A 16,808-nucleotide genomic window follows, 5' to 3' on the forward strand; every position below is an offset into this window, starting at 1 on the left:
GGATAAGGGGAGGAGTATGGGGAAAAGAGAGCCAGAATTTTTTTAATGGTATTTGTTAAGTGCTTATTATGTGCCAGACACTGTACCAAGCACTGGGGTAGATACATGTTAATCAGGTTGGATGCAGTCCCTGTCTCACATGGGGCTCGTAGTCTTAATTCTCATTTTACAGATGAGGTAACTGAGGCACAGAGCCAAGATTAGAACCCAGGTCCTTCTGAATCCAGGGCCTGTGCTTTATCCATTATGCCCAGGTTCTTTCATCACAAGCTCCAACTGTCTTCTCCAGCACACATAGGAGACTGAAGGCACTCAGACTGGAAAATACTCACACTTCCTAAATTTTTTCTGTTGTAACTTTTTGTTATGGACAGAGCTACCAATCAGTGAGCTGGTGATACCTTAACCACTTCTGTTTAGCTCGCTGTGGGCAGGGAAGGTGTGCAACAACTCTGTTATAATGCATTCTCCCAAGTGCTTAGTACAGTGCTATGCACACGGGAAGTGCTCAATAAATACCACTGATTGATCGGTTCCTTTGAATTTATGGAGTTACTTTTGTCTTCTGGTGAAAAATATCTACTGAACACTTGCAACACCCAAGGACTTTCCAAGCCTGGGATTAGCTAAACATGGCAGCCAACCAGAGGACTCACAGCTGGAAGTGGCTCAAGAGGCTGAAGGTGCCAAGCGTGACTGTCTTTCAAATGCCAAGTGAGTGGTCCATGCACATTAAGTAAAAATAACAGTCTACCCAAAGGGCTGGATTAGGGTGTTGGGTGAGAATCTGAGTTCTGCACCATTCAAAAAAACAAAAATCAAAAAATGAGACACTGGGTGGGAAGCAAGCGCTCTGCATCCCCTAACACTGCTCATAATGGTGGGGAGGGGGCAGACCCCTCTCTTTTTGGTCTCCTTTGGGGTGAAGGGCATGGTTATCAGGGCCTAGTGTGACCTCCAGAGGTTTCTACTTCCTTCTCCCTGCTGTGGGCAGGAATGTGTCTGTTTATTGTTATACTGTACTCTCTTATGGACTTAATACAGGGCCCTGCACACAGTAAGTACTCAGTAAATATGATTAACTGAATGAATGAATAATCGGTCAGAGGTTTTCACTGGGTGCTTACGCTTTGCTGAGTACCATATTAAACACTTGGAAGAATACAATACCACAGAATTGGTAGAAATGGACCCTGCCCTAAAGGAGCTTACAGCAGGGTGAGCTATGTTGTTGGGTGAATTAGGTGGGGAAATCTCTGGAGTCCACCAAGGACTGGGAACACAAGCGCAAGTCCCATGGATCCCCAAACTCCAGTTGGTAATATAAATAATAGTAATAATAATAATAATAATGAGTAGGATAATGGTGATCTATGTGTCAATCACCATTCTAAGCACTGGGGAAGATGCAAAATAATCACAGGTCAGACACATTCCTTGTCCCAGACAGGGCTCACAGTATAAGTAGGAAGAACAACAAGAACTGAATCCCTATTTTATAGATGAGGAAACTGAAGCACAAAGACGTTAAGTGACTGACTGAAGGTCACACAGCAGGCATGTGATTAGAACCCAGATCCTCTGACTCCCAGGATTACGCTCTTTCATTCATTCACTCATTCAAACATTTATTTAGTGCTTACTGTGTGCAGAGCACTGTACTCAGAGCTTCGGAAAGTACAATACAACAATGAACAGTGACATTCCCTGCCCATCACGAGCTCACAGTCTACAGTGGGGGAGACAGACATCAATATAAAAAAATAAAATTAGAGATATATACATAAGTGCTTTGGGGCTAGGAGGGGGGAAGAGCAAAGGGAGCAAGTCAGGGTGATAAAGAAGGGAATGGGAGATGAGAAAAAGTGGGGTTTAGTCTGCCAAGGCCCCTTGGAAGAGATGTGCCTTCAATAAGGCTTTGAAGCGAGGGGGAGTGGTTGCCTGTCAGATTAGAGGAGGGAGGCAGGCCAGAAGCAGGATGTGGGCCAGGGGTCAGTGGCGAGACAGGTGAGATTGAGGCACAGTGAGAAGGTGAGCACTAGAGGACAGAAGTGTGTGGACTGCCTTGTAGGAGAGAAGGGAGGTGAGTTAGGAGGGGGCAAGGTGATGGAGTGCTTTAAAGTTAGGAATTTTTGTTTGATATGGAGGTGCATGGGCAACCACTGGAGATTTTTGTGAGGGGGTGTTGACATGTCCTGAACATTTGTGTAAAAAGATGATCCAGGCAGCAGGGTGAAGTACGGAATGGAGAGGGGAGAGACAAGAGGCTTGGGGATCAGCAAGCGGGATGATGCAGTAATCTAGATGGGACAGAATGAGTAAATTCCGATACCATGGTGTGACAGCCCTCTATGAGGGAAGAGCAGTCCTTCAATGAGCAGAAGATTAGCCAGCTGCAAGAGAGCATCTGGGCCGAGATGTCCTCTGAGATGAAAACGAAAACAACGAACTGGCTGATAACAAAGGAAAATCTACTGCAGGAAATTTCCTCCTTAATCCTCTTGAGGCCAAGAATGCACAGAAGCTTGAAGTGAAGATTGCTGACCTTGGGAATGCCTGCTGGGTGCCCAGCCCAGACCCTCCGCTCCTCTGCCGCCACTAACCTCCTCACGGGGCCTCGGTCTCACCTGTCCTGCCGTCGACCCCTGGCCTACGTCCTTCCCCTGGCCTGGAATGCCTTCCCTCCAAACATCCGCCAAGCTAGCTCTCTTCCTCCCTTCAAAGCCCTACTGAGAGCTCACCTCCTCCAGGAGGCCTTCCCAGACTGAGCCCCCTTTTTCTTCTCATCCTCCCCTCTCTATCCACCCCCGCCGGCCCTACAGCATTTGTATATTGTATATTGTAGAGAAGCAGCGTGGCTCAGTGGAAAGGGCACGGGCTTTGGAGTCAGAGGTCATGGGTTCATATCCCAGCTCTGCCAACGGTCAGCTGTGTGACTCTGGGCAAGTCACTTCACTTCTCTAGGCCTCAGTTCCCTCATCTGTAATATGGGGATTAAGACTGTGAGCCCCCCGTGGGACAACCTGATCACCTTGTAACCTCCCCAGTGCTTAGAACAGTGCTTTGCACATAGTAAGCGCTTGATAAATGCCATTATTATTATTATTATTATTATATTCTTGTACATATTTATTACTCTAGTTATTTTACTTGTACATATTTACTACTCTATTGTATTAATGATGTGCATAGAGCTATAATTCTATTTATTCTGATGGTTTTGACACCTGTCTACATGTTTTGTTTTGTTTTCTGTCTCCCCCTTCTAGACCATGAGCCTGTGGTTGGGTAGGGACTGTCTCTATGCGTTGCTGACTTGTACTGTCCAAGCACTTAGTACAGTCCTCTGCACACAGTATGTGCTCAATAAATAAGAGTGAATGAATGAATGAATGAATGATTCTATTAACATGGTAATGGTTTGGATGGAGAGGAAAGGACTTGTCTGCTGTGTGACCTTAGGCAAGTCACTTCACTTTTCTGTGCCTCAGTTACCTCATCTGTAAAATGGGCGAAAAAGACTGCAAGCCCTGTGTGGGAAACGGACTATGTCCAACCTGATTACTCTGTACCTACCCCAGCACTTAGTATAGTGCCTGTCACACAATAAGTGCTCAACAAATACTATAAAAAACAACAGGATACCAATTTCCCAAGGATGCTTAATATATCCAGATTGTAAGCTGCCAAAAGACCTGAACTGCATTTACCAACTAACTGTACTGTAGTCTCCCAAGCTCTTTTTATAGTGATCTGCACAGAGTAAGCAATCTATAAATATTTTGGATCAGGATTCTTACACTTAATTCTTGATAGTACTACCATTACTACAAATAATAGTGGTATTTGCTATGCACTTGCTATGTGCAAAGTACTGTACTCAGCACAGGAGAGATATAAACCAGTCAGATGGGAGCCCCTATTAGGAGCTTGTAGTCTAAAGGGGGAGGGAATAAGTACTAAATCTCCATTTGACAGATAAGGAAACAGAGGCACAATGGTGTTCAGTGACTTACCCAAGGTCACCCTCCACGTGAATGGAAAAGTGGGGATTATAACCTGGTTTTTTTTAGTGGTATTTATTATTTTCCCATCCAGCCACTCTTGTCAATACCAGCTGTTCAGCTAGTTTTTTTAATGGTATTTGTTCAGTGCTTACTATGTGCCAGGCACTGTACTAAACACTATGTTGATAGAAGCTAATTGGGTTGGACACAGTCCCTGTCATCGTGGATACAACAGGGGCCTGGGAGTCAGAAAGTCATAGATTCTAGTCAGAGAAGCAGCGTGGCTCAGTGGAAAGAGCACAGGCTTGGGAGTCAGAGATCATGGGCTTAAATCCCAGCTCTGCCAATTGCAGCTATGTGACTTTGGAGAAGTTAACTTCTCTGTGCCTCAGTTACCTCATCTGTAAAATGGGGATTAAGACTGTGAGCCCCACGTGGGACAACCTGATCACCTTGTATCCTCCCCAGCACTTAGAACAGTGCTTTGCACATAGTAAGTGCTTAACAAATGCCATTATTATTATTATTATTATTATTATTATTATTATTCTAGTCCTGGCTCTGCCACTTGTCTGCTGCGTAACCCTAGGCAAGTCATTTCATTTCTCTAGGCCTCAGTTACCTCATCTGTAAAATGGGGATTGAGACGGAGAGACCCATGTTAGGACAAGGACTGTGTCCAACCCGATTTTCTTGTATCCACTTGAGTGCTTTGTACAGTTCCTGGTACCCAATCACAGAGAAAGCACTTAAGAAATACCACAATTATTATTATTATTACTGTCCCACATGGGGCTCATAGTCTTAATCCCCATTTTACAGGTGAGGTAACAGGCACAGAGAAATGAAGTGACTTGCTCAAGTGCACACAGCAGACAAGTGGCAGAGCAGGAATTAGAACCAAGGTCCTTCTGATTCCCAGACCCATGCTCTAGGTCACACTCCTTCTCTGGGGTCCTCAATCCTGTTTTAAGTAAAAATAAGCCAAGCACCAGTGAATTGCTACAAGCATTGGCCCACTTCTCAATGTGGCTGTGCAGAAACCAATAGTTTCCACTAAAATCTAGTTGGGAGAGGTAGATTCAGTCAATCAATCAATCCATCATTTTTACTGAGCACTTACTGTGTGCAGAGCACTGTACAAAGAATGTGGGAGACAAGAACACAGTAGAAATTGGAGGCACCTTCCATGCCCACAAGTTACTTTCAGTCTAGATGGGGTGGCAGAAGGGGACTGGGGGAGGGGTGAATAAATCATGCAAATCCAAGTTCAAGGGTGATACAGAAGGAGTGGCAGAATAATAATAATAATAACTACTAATAATTATTATAATTAACAACTATTATTATTATTATTAAGGTTCTTTGCCAAACTTACTTTCTATGTGCCAAAAACTGCTCTAAGCTCTGGGGTAGATACAAGTTAATCAGGTTAGACACAGTCCCTGTCCCTCATGGGGCTCACAGTCTTAATCCCCATTTTATAGATGAGGCAATTGAGGCAGAGAGAATTTAAGTGACTTGCCCAAGGTCACACAGGAGACATATGGCAGAGCTGGGATCAGAACCCAGGTCCTATTGAGGGCCTAGTTAGGGAAGGGATGAGCAGCTCAGGTTTGAGGCTCACCGGGATGGAAAACAAGTCTCTTCATTGCCACCTCTTGGGGTGCATCCCCTTTTAGGGGTTCACTGTTCCCTCCTCGGGATCCCCCCAAAGTCAAATCCATCAGAAAGACTAGAGTGGAAGCCCTAAGGTAAACATGGACTTTCTACAAGTCTGAGAGCTGCTGCTAAACTGCATCCACATGGCGTCCAGGCCTTATGTCTTCCTCACTAAACTGTTTGTGGTCTGACTTCCCCATGGCTGTTCGTTGGCTCTGCAGGCATTCTCAGAGGCTAAAGGGAGGATGAAGAAAGTTGAACCAGATACACACTGCAAACAACTGGTTCCTATCAGGTGCACTCCACATTGCTTTGCAAGATAAACATAGGTTGGGTAATGTGTGTGCAAGGAAAAAAAATAACATTAAGGAAAGAAAAAACTGCCACTTAGGAAGCATGTGACTGTTTGTATGTCAGCACTGGGAGGTGGGGGGTATCCTCTACAGCTGGATGGGGGTCAGTCTCCTCGGACTTGGGGGCTGCAGCTGGCTTTTCTCAGAGCCAACTAGGTGGGTGGGGTAGGGCACTGAGAACTACCACCAGAGCTCTGGGCTAAAGTGCTCCCTCCTGCCCCCTCCCACCCAACAACACGTGTGTCACCAAAACTGCAATTTACCTAAAAGCTGCAGCTCCTGGGCTCCATCCTAATCACTGAAAACAGGACAGGGAGTCAGGAACAGGGAGTCATTCTAGGGCCACAGCAGAAGAGGGGGTGAGGGGGATGCCAAGGCCCAGAAGGCTGCAGACTCCCCCCTACCCCTTGCCTGAGTCTCTGGGGGGTGAGAGAGGCCCTGAGGGGTACCACAGAGACCCCATGCCCTGCCCCCTTGGGGCTGAGGTGGGAGCTTCCCGTTTTTCTGTGGACAGAGATCACTGCTGGCCCTGGAGGGTCCCCAAGGCCAACACCTCTCTCCAGCTGGGAAAGAGGGAGGGAGAGAGGGTGCACTGCAAGCTAGAACAAGTTTCAGACATCCCCACCATGGAGCCCCCAAAGCTCCACCCTGATTCCCAGGTGATTCCGCCTGAGATGGATTTTTTAATGGTATTTTTTATGCGCTTACTATGTGCCAGGCACTGTTCCAAACACTGGGGTAGATACAAAGTAATCAGGTTGGACACAGTCCCTGTCCCACATGGGGCTCACAGTCTTCATCCCCACTTTACAGATGAGGGAACTAAGTCTAAACACCATGCCAACCTCGTTCACTTCAAGTTTATCCTTTCCTGCCTTAACTCAGCCCTCTCTTCTGCCAGACAAAACTATTTCTCCTCCCTTATTGACACCCATGTCCATCATCCCCGCCAGCTCTTCCGTACATTCAACTCCCTTCTCAGGCCCCCGGTTCCTCCCCCTCCTCCTTCCCTCACCCCCAACGATCTGGCCTCCTACTTCATTAACAAAATTAAATCCATCAGGTCCGACCTCCCCAAAGTCTCTTCCCCCCTTTCTCCATCCCCCTGGCTCTCAACACTCTCTGCTACTCTCCCATCCTTCCCAGCGGTATCCTCAGAGGAACTGTCCTCCCTCCTCTCAAGTGCTACTCCGGCCACCTGTGCTTCTGACCCCATTCCCTCTCATCTTATGAAATCTCTCACTCCATCCCTTCTCCCCTCCTTAACTTCCATCTTCAACCGCTCACTCTCCACTGGTTCCTTCCCCTCTGCCTTCAAACATGCCCATGTCTCTCCCATCCTAAAAAAACCCTCTCTTGACCCCACCTCACCTTCTAGTTATCGTCCCATATCCCTCCTACCATTCCTTTCCAAACTCCTTGAACGAGTTGTCTACACGCGCTGCCTAGAATTCCTCAACACCAACTCTCTCCTCGACCCCCTCCAGTCTGGCTTCCGTCCCCTTCATTCCACGGAAACTGCCCTCTCAAAGGTCACCAATGACCTCCTTCTTGCCAAATCCAACGGCTCATATTCTGTCCTAATCCTCCTCGACCTCTCAGCTGCCTTTGACACTGTGGACCACCCCCTTCTCCTCAACACGCTATCTGACCTTGGCTTCACAGACTCCGTCCTCTCCTGGTTCTCCTCTTATCTCTCCGGTCATTCTTTCTCAGTCTCTTTTGCAGGCTCCTCCTCCCCCCTCCCATCCTCTTACTGTGGGGGTTCCCCAAGGTTCAGTGCTTGGTCCCCTTCTGTTCTCAATCTACACGCACTCCCTTGGTGACCTCATTCGCTCCCACGGCTTCAACTATCATCTCTACGCTGATGACACCCAGATCTACATCTCTGCCCCTGCTCTCTCCCCCTCCCTCCTGGCTCGCATCTCCTCCTGCCTTCAGGACATCTCCATCTGGATGTCCGCCCGCCACCTAAAGCTCAACATGTCGAAGACTGAGCTCCTTGTCTTCCCTCCCAAACCTTGTCCTCTCCCTGACTTTCCCATCTCTGTTGACGGCACTACCATCCTTCCCGTCTCACAAGCCCGCAACCTTGGTGTCATCCTCAACTCCGCTCTCTCATTCACCCCTCACATCCAAGCCGTCACCAAAACCTGCCGGTCTCAACTCCGCAACATTGCCAAGATCCGCCCTTTCCTCTCCATCCAAACTGCTACCCTGCTCATTCAAGCTCTCATCCTATCCCGTCTGGACTACTGCACCAGCCTTCTCTCTGATCTCCCATCCTCGTGTCTCTCTCCACTTCAATCCATACTTCATGCTGCTGCCCGGATTATCTTTGTCCAGAAACCCTCTGGGCATATTACTCCCCTCCTCAAAAATCTCCAGTGGCTACCAATCAATCTGCGCATCAGGCAGAAACTCCTCACCCTGGGCTTCAAGGCTCTCCATCACCTCGCCCCCTCCTACCTCACCTCCCTTCTCTCCTTCTACTGCCCAGCCCGCAACCTCCGCTCCTCCACCGCTAATCTCCTCACTGTACCTCGTTCTCGCCTGTCCCGCCGTCGACCCCCGGCCCACGTCATCCCCCGGGCCTGGAATGCCCTCCCTCTGCCCCTCCGCCAAGCTACCTCTCTTCCTCCCTTCAAGGCCCTGTTGAGAGCTCACCTCCTCCAGGAGGCCTTCCCAGACTGAGCCCCTTCCTTCCTCTCCCCCCTCGTCCCCCTCTCCATCCCCCCATCTTACCTCCTTCCCTTCCCCACAGCACCTGTATATATGTATATATGGTTGTACATATTTATTACTCTATTTATTTATTTATTTATTTTACTTGTACATTTCTATCCTATTTATTTTATTTTGTTGGTATGTTTGGTTCTGTTCTCTGTCTCCCCCTTTTAGACTGTGAGCCCGCTGTTGGGTAGGGACTGTCTCTATGTGTTGCCAATTTGTACTTCCCAAGCGCTTAGTACAGTGCTCTGCACATAGTAAGCGCTCAATAAATACGATTGATTGATTGATTGATTAAGGCAGAGTGAAGTTAGGTTAAGCAGACAGGTGGTACAGTCATGATCAGAACCCAGGTCCTTCTGATTCCCAGGCCCATGCTCTAAGCCATGCTGGTTCTTGGACGAGGAGTGACGGAGTCCTACTACAACCTGTGGAGGGCAGGGCCGACCTGTCTGAGGAAGCCTTGACATCACTCCTGTGGGTCTAGGAGTTGGGGGAGAGAGGCCTGAGCCCAGCTCCCTGACCATGCGCCCTCACCATGCGCCCTTACAGAGAGGAAGGGTCTGACCTCTCCCTGGCTGGTCGGCCATGTGGAGGCTGAGTTACCATGGAATCGCTCAGCCACTCACTAAATTTATGCTCCCATGACTGAGCCCATGCCAGGGAAATCAATCAATCCAGGTTCTGCCAAGCAAGTTCACCTCCAGGCTCCTCAGCAACAGGGACTGGATTGGCACAATTCTGTGGGGACATTTGTGCATGATTCCCCTCTGCCCATAAATCAACCACCCGAGGCCAAACAGACATCCAGTCAGATGACAGGAAGGACAGTTGGTCACCTCCAGACATCTTCAACCTACTGGAGTGAAGCTTTTGCAAAGGCAAGTCCTCTCCTTCCCTCCTCCTCCCACTTAAGGAGATTGGAGACACCCCAGTGTTCCCTCAGCTGTCTATCCTGGTCCCTCAACCACCTCCTACACAATAATTATGGTACTTGTTAAGTGCTTACTATATGCCAAGCACTGTTCTAAGCCCTGGGGTAGATACAAGCTAATTAGGTTGGACACACTCCCTGTCCCACATGGGGCTCACAGTCCTAATCCTCATTTTACAGATGAGGGAAATGAGCTCCAGAGAAGTGAAGTGACCTGCCTAAGGTCATACAGCAGGCAAGTGGTGGAGCTGGGATTAAAACCCATGACCTTCTGAGCTCTATCCACTATGCCATGCCACGAACACGTCATAGCTCAGCTGGTGAGGACAAGCATTCCTCTATGCCTGTCCAAGATGTCACCCGCCACCTCCTAACTTACCTCCCTGTTCCACTACAGCTCAGACTGCACATTTTGCTACTCTAGCGCCAGCTTACAAACTGCACCCCAATCTCATCTACCTCACCACTAATCCCTTTCCCATGTTCTCCTTCTTGCCTAGAACTCCCTCCCCCTCCAAATACACCAGACCACCACTCTCCCAACCATCAAAATGCTCTTAAAATCACATCTCCTCCAAGAGGCCTCCCCCGATTAAACCCTCCTTTCCCCGACTCCCTTTCCCTTCTGCTCTGTCTATGCACTTCGATCTGTACTTTTTGAACACTTGATATTCACCCTACCCTCAGACCCACAGCATTTTTTTATCTGTAATTTATTTATATTAGCGTTCGTCTGTTCATCCAGAGTAAGTGCACGTGGGAGGGGAACATGTCTATAACCCTGTTAAACTGTACTCTCTCAAACACTTAGTACAGTGCTCTGCACACAGTAAGCATTCAATGAATACCATTGATTAAGACAACTAGAGGCCCAGGGATTTTCCCAGCTCCACTGTGCAGGTGGCAGCAGGTACAAGTAGCCATGAGCAGGTAGAGGAACAAAGACAATTTACAAAGGTGTTTTTCCTAGGTTACGGGAAAGCTGAAAGCACTAGCACTGTGTGCATTCAGGTAGTAGGTGAACCCACCAACAAGGTGAGGCACTTAGATCAAATCCTTGGCATACAAGAGCCTAAATAATAGTAATAATTCTGATATTTGTTAAGCACTTACTATGGCTCAAGCAGTGTTCTAAGCACTGGGGTAGATACAAGTTACTCAGGTTGGACACATCCCTGTCCCATGCCTCACAGTCTAAATAGAAGGGAGTAGTATTTAATCCCCATTTTACATATGGGGTAATAGGCACAGAGAAGTTAAGTGCTTGCCCAAGGTCACACAGCAGCCACGTGACAGAGCTGGGATTAGAATCCTATGCTCCTTCTCTAAAAAAGAAGAGTTGTAGTGGGCTGTATCCTTGGGAAAAGGAAGAGATTCATTGTTAGCTCCTGGAATCGTCTGTAAGATCTTTGAAGGCAGCATATGTGTCTGCGAAATCTATTGTATTTTACTCTCCAAGTATTTTCTATAGCGCTCTGCACACAGTAGCAATCAATAAATACCACTGATGATGATGATGATGATGAAGGCAGAGACCTACCCTGTTGGATGCTCTTTAAGGTCTAGTACAATACAGTAATCACAGTAGGCAGTCAGGCAATGTTCATGGTGAATAGCTTATCATTCCCACAAGGGGAAATAAATGTAAACACATTCTGCCCTCATAATCTTCTTGTTTGTTTGTTCATGCCCTTTCAGAATTCAGACTCTTGGTTTTCATGCTCTCACTCAATCCTTGATTTTTCAAGTCACCTGTCATTCATCATTTTTCCATCAGTATTTAAAGCAAACAGAATAAACCTGCTGTGCTGGAAAAACTATCGAAACATCTTTGTTTCAGAGTGGTAGAGTTGTGCATTGTGTCTCCTTGTGCAGTTTCCTTGAAGACTCAGGCACAGAAAAGCATTCAATTAATGTTATTGGGTGTTGGGGGGCGGGGGGGGAAGGAATGTCAAACTCCCTGTGGGTTTCTGGGAAGAAGAAAATAAGAACCACAATTTTCCCAAGTCAAACTGATCTTTGTCTGCTATTATAGGGGTTTAATCACTATTATAGAGGTTTGCACCTCCACCCATACAAATTCAGATGATTTATTTTTTTAACTTTAGGCATATTTTTTCCTAGAAATTTAGGAGAAGAATTGTACTGTACCTCCCTATCAGCAACTCTGAGCTTCCTGGTCAGGCAAGATTGCATTTAAATTAAATTAAATTAGTGCTCTGTATTTACTGAGCACTAACTGTGTGTAGAGCATTGTACTAATTTCTTGGGAGAGTAAAAGACAACAGAGTTGGCAGACAAGTTCCCTGACCACAATGAGCTTTCAGTTTAAAATGAATTATTAATTAATCAATGGTATTTATTGAACACTTACTTTGTGCAGAGCATTGTATTAAGTACAGCACAACAGAATAAGTGGACATGTGCCCTGCCCATAACGAGCTTACAGTCTAGAGGAGAGTTTACATTCTAGAGTGGGATGGATCATCTGAAAAATGTTTCCCAAATACTTGAGGGGGCACCCCTGGCTGGGCTTGCAGTTCATGTCACAGGTTGCAGTGCTTTCAGCACCCTATAACCTGCATGGGGTTTGTGGTCTTATCAATAGGTCGATTCCACCAAAGAACTGGGATGGCACAGACATCTTTTTCTCTTTGCCCATGAACAAATCTTCCCCAGGTACTGTCCTGGGATTTCAGCAAATAACCCCAAGATCGAGCTCACCTGGGTCAGCAAGATGCAGATCCCAGAGGGAGAACGCTTAGTGCAATGCTCTGCCCACAGTTAAGCACTTGATAATTACCACTGATTGAAAGAACAAGGGCACTTCTGCTCCCCATCACACACTTCCCTCATTTTCTTTCTCTCATCCTCCTCCAAGAATCCCTCCATTTCAGCCCTAATTGGCCACTCTGAGTGGAAACAGCACAATTTGGGGAATCAGGAGACGAGGGATTATCTGTGTGGACCTCAGTTTCTTCATCTGTGAAATGGGGATGAGATAGTTTGTGAGACCTATGGGGGACAGAGACTGTCCAAATTGATAACCTTGTATTCACCCCAGCGTTTAATATGGATGACCACTTCATGGGGCAATACCCCCTCGATTTTTTTAGCTGGACCAACAGACCTATCTGGTAGTCCAACATGCTCATCTCAGGTCTCTGACAGGTCCTGACTCTTACCAGTCAGCAATTGAAGAGACCCCAAATGCAGCCTAGTGGAAAGAGCACAGGCCTGGGGGTCAAAGGACTGATTTCTAATTTCAGCTCTGTCACTTGCCTGCTGGGTGACTTTGGGCAAATCACTTAACTTCTCTGTGCCCCAATTTCTTCATCTCTAAAATGGGTTGGGGTTTTTTATGGTGCTTGTTAAGCATTTACTATGTGCCAAGACACTGCACTAAGCATTGGGATCAATACAAGAATATCAGTTTGAGCACAGTCTCTGTCCCACATGAAGGGACTCATCCCATTTTACAGATGAGGGAACTGAAACACAGAGAAGTTAATAGACTTGCCCAAGGTTGCACAGCAGGCAAATGACAAAGGTGGGATTGGAACTCAGGTCTTCTGATTCTCAGGCCTGTGCTCCTTCCATTAGGCCATGCTGCTTCTATACCTGTTCTCTCTCCTACTTAGACTGTGAGCCCCATGTGAGAAAGGCATTGTATCTGATCTAATTATCTCTATCCCAGCTCCTAGTGCAGTGCTTGGCACACAGTGCTTAACAAAGACCACAATAATAATAATAATCATTGTTATCATTAATAATAATGATTATGATTATTACTATTATTACCATAGTTGTCTGATACCCCTCTGAAGCCTGTCTCCTCCCAGGCTTCATCCCATAAAATCCCTACCCTCATTTCACTCTCACATCATGATAATAATAATAATGATGATGATGATGGTATTTGTTAAGTGCTCACTTTGTGCCAGGCATTGTACTAAGCTGTGGGGTGGATACAAGCAAATCGAGGTGGGTACAGTCCTAGTCCCATGTGGGGCTCACAGTCTCAATCTCCATTTTATAGATGAGGTAAGTGAGCCACAGAGAAGCGAAGTGACTTGCCCAAGGTCACACAGCAGACAAGTAGCAGAGCTGGGATTAGAACCCAAGACCTTCTGCCTCCCAGGCCTGTGCTCTATCCACTAAGCCATGCTGCTTCTCTAGTAATTATGGCATTTATTAAGCACTTACTATGTGCCCAGCACTGTTCTAAGCGCTGGGGTAGATACAAGGTAATCAGATTGTCCCACATGGGCCTCACAGTCTTAATCCCCATTTTACAGATGAGATAACTGAGGCACAGAGAAGTGCAGTGGCTTACCCAAGGTCATTCAACAGACAAGTGGCAAAGCCAGGATTAGAACCCACATGCTCTGACTCCCAAGCTCGTACTTTTTCCACTAAACCACGCTAAAATGTTGGCACCTCTGATGCTTGGCATATAGTAAGTACTTAATAAATGCCATCATTATTACTACTGTTACCATGCAGAGAGAGATTTAGCTAGCAGGGAATTCTGCAAAACACCCAAAATTTTTCCCACTGCCCCTTTGTCCTTTCTATCTCTACTTGGTCATTACCACAATCTCAGCTTCCTCCTTCATGAGTTTACTCTTATGTCCCCTGATTATGGCTCATGCTAGCACGTCAGCCTCTTGGGGCCCTATCCACTGCCCACCCCTCTGAAGAGCAATGAGAACGTGCTCAGAAAGCCTTTCAGGCTGGGGCTGGGTTCAGAACTGCTTTCCAGTAAACAGAATTCTCTGCCTTGCTTCTTGGAAAGTCAGCAATACATACAGAGGAAGTTGATTTTCCAAGATACACAGTGACTCATGCACCACAAGGCACAATCAGACTCTGGGAAAACAATTTACTCCCCTGACTGAAAAAGAGCAAAGGCTTCAACTGAGCAGAAATGATGCAGCCAGCCCAGAAGGATATTGCTGGATCACTGCCAGTCAGCGTTCCTGAGATCGGCACCGGCCACTAACTGAACAATATTTCCTGCAGACCCTCATATTACCCCCTCTCCCTTGCTTCGTATCACTCCCCCACAACAGCCTGTTCTGTCGCTGTTGGCTGGACAGGAGTCTTGGTGTCAGCAGGGAGGGGAAAGAGAACAGACAAAAGCACCCTCTAGAAATGAAAGAATAAAATTTCAGGTTGAAAAATGACTCAGATCTGGTTACCTAGGCTACACCAATTATACTCCAACTATATACAAATGAGCTGGGACCGTCAGTAAAATTCCAATGTGGCCGGGATCCCGGAAGGAGTCAGTCATATTTATTGAGTGCTTACTGTGTCCAGAGCACTGTACTAAGCTTTGGGGACAGAACAACAGATGCATTCCCTGCCCATGAAGAGCTTACAGACTAGAGGGGGAGACAGGCATTGCTGTAAATAAATAAATTGCAGATAGGTATGTAAGTGCTGCGGGGCTGGGGGAGGCAGAGGTGAATAAAGGGAATAAGTCAGGATGATGCAGAAGGAACTTGAGAAAAAGGAAAAGAGAGCTTAGTCAGGATAGGCCTCTTGGAGGGGATGTGCCTTCAATAAGGCTTTTAAGGCAGGGGAGAGTCATTGTCTGTCAGATTTGAGGAGGGAAGGCGTTTCAGGCCAGGGGCAGGATGCGAGCAAGAGGTCAGTGGCAATAGATGAGATCGAGATACAGTAAGAAGGTGAGCATTAGAGGAGCAAAGTGTGCAGGCTGGCTTGTAGTAGGAGAGTAGCAAGATGAGGTAGGAGGGGCCAAGGTGATTGAGTACTTTAAAGCCAATGGTAAGGAGTTTCTGTTTGATGTGGCAGTGGATGGACAACCACTGGAGGTTCTTGAGGAGTGGTGAAATGTGACCTGAACGTTTTTGTAGAAAAATGATCTGGGCTACAGAGTAAGAAATGGGTAGGAGTGGGGTGAGACAGAAGGTTGGGAGGTCAGCAGTGACGTTTTGAAGAAAGGACACTTGCCTAAATGGATAGGAAAATGTATATTTGGGCTGGGTAGAACTCCAGAATATGGCCAGCCACCTCTACAAAGTTCCGAACATAGAGCCTGGTCTGAGCAAGTGTCCTCGTTGTGGGTGGAGTCATGACCTTCTAACAGATGCCATCAGCCCTCTGGAACCCAGAAGGGAAAATTGCAGCCACTCTGCTAGGAGGTCCCCCAATCTTATGAAATCCATGAACAGAATGGATCTCAACACCAAGGGTGTGGGCTTGAGAGACGGAGATGATGGTGGTGTTAGAGGGAAACTGGGTGGAGGGGATGACTTGGGAGGAAACATGAGTTCAGTTTGGGATGTTTGAGCTTGAGGTGGCAACCAGATGACCAGACAGAGATGACCTGGAGGCAGAGGAAATGTAAAATGGCAGAGGAGGAGAGAGATCAGGACTGGAGATGTAGACAGGACTATGTCACTAGGGGGTGAGGTAGCAAGGGCACACAGGCAGTGACCCTTCCTCCAGTCTCACTTCTGGCAATGGTCATTCATTCATTTAGTCTTATTTATTGAGTGTTTACTGTGTGCAAAGTGCTGTACTCAGCACTTGGGAGAGTATAATACAGCAATAAACAGATATATTCCCTGCCCACAATGAGCCTATAATCTAGAGGGGGAGACAGACATCAATAGTATTAATAATAATTATGGTATTTGTTAAGCACTTATTATGTGCCAAGCATGGTTCTAAGCACTGGGGTAGATACAAGGTAATCAGGTTGTTCCACGTGGGGCTCACAGTCTTAATCCCCATTTTCCAGATGAGGTAATTGAGGCATAGAGAAGTTAAGTGGCCTGCCCAAGTTCATACAGCAGACAGGTGGTGGAGCTGGGACTAGAACCTGCAACTTCTGACTCCCAAACCCGGGCTCTTTCCACTAAGCCACACTGCTTCTCTGCCACGCTGCTTCTTTTCAATGCTATTCTTTAGAGTCACCCTTAATAGTCCAGCTGCTGATCCTTCCCTACCAGGCAAAGTACATGTTATACCTACTGTTATATGTACAGCAAAACTGAATGATTCCTCCACTGTCACATCATCAGAACCAGGTGAACAAAGTTCCCTCCACAACACACAATCTGAAAACCTTCCTCACTGAATGAAAAA

General features: G+C 46.8%; 1 protein-coding gene across 2 annotated transcripts in view; it reads right to left on the reverse strand.

The window, feature by feature from the left end:
* AGPAT4 (1-acylglycerol-3-phosphate O-acyltransferase 4) overlaps positions 1 to 16,808 on the reverse strand; it is a 167,372-nt gene that overhangs the window by 104,593 nt on the left and 45,971 nt on the right. The gene's annotated exons all lie outside the window — the stretch shown is intronic.

The sequence above is a fragment of the Tachyglossus aculeatus genome, chromosome 2, assembly GCF_015852505.1.
Source record: "Tachyglossus aculeatus isolate mTacAcu1 chromosome 2, mTacAcu1.pri, whole genome shotgun sequence".
Taxonomy (NCBI): domain Eukaryota; kingdom Metazoa; phylum Chordata; class Mammalia; order Monotremata; family Tachyglossidae; genus Tachyglossus; species Tachyglossus aculeatus.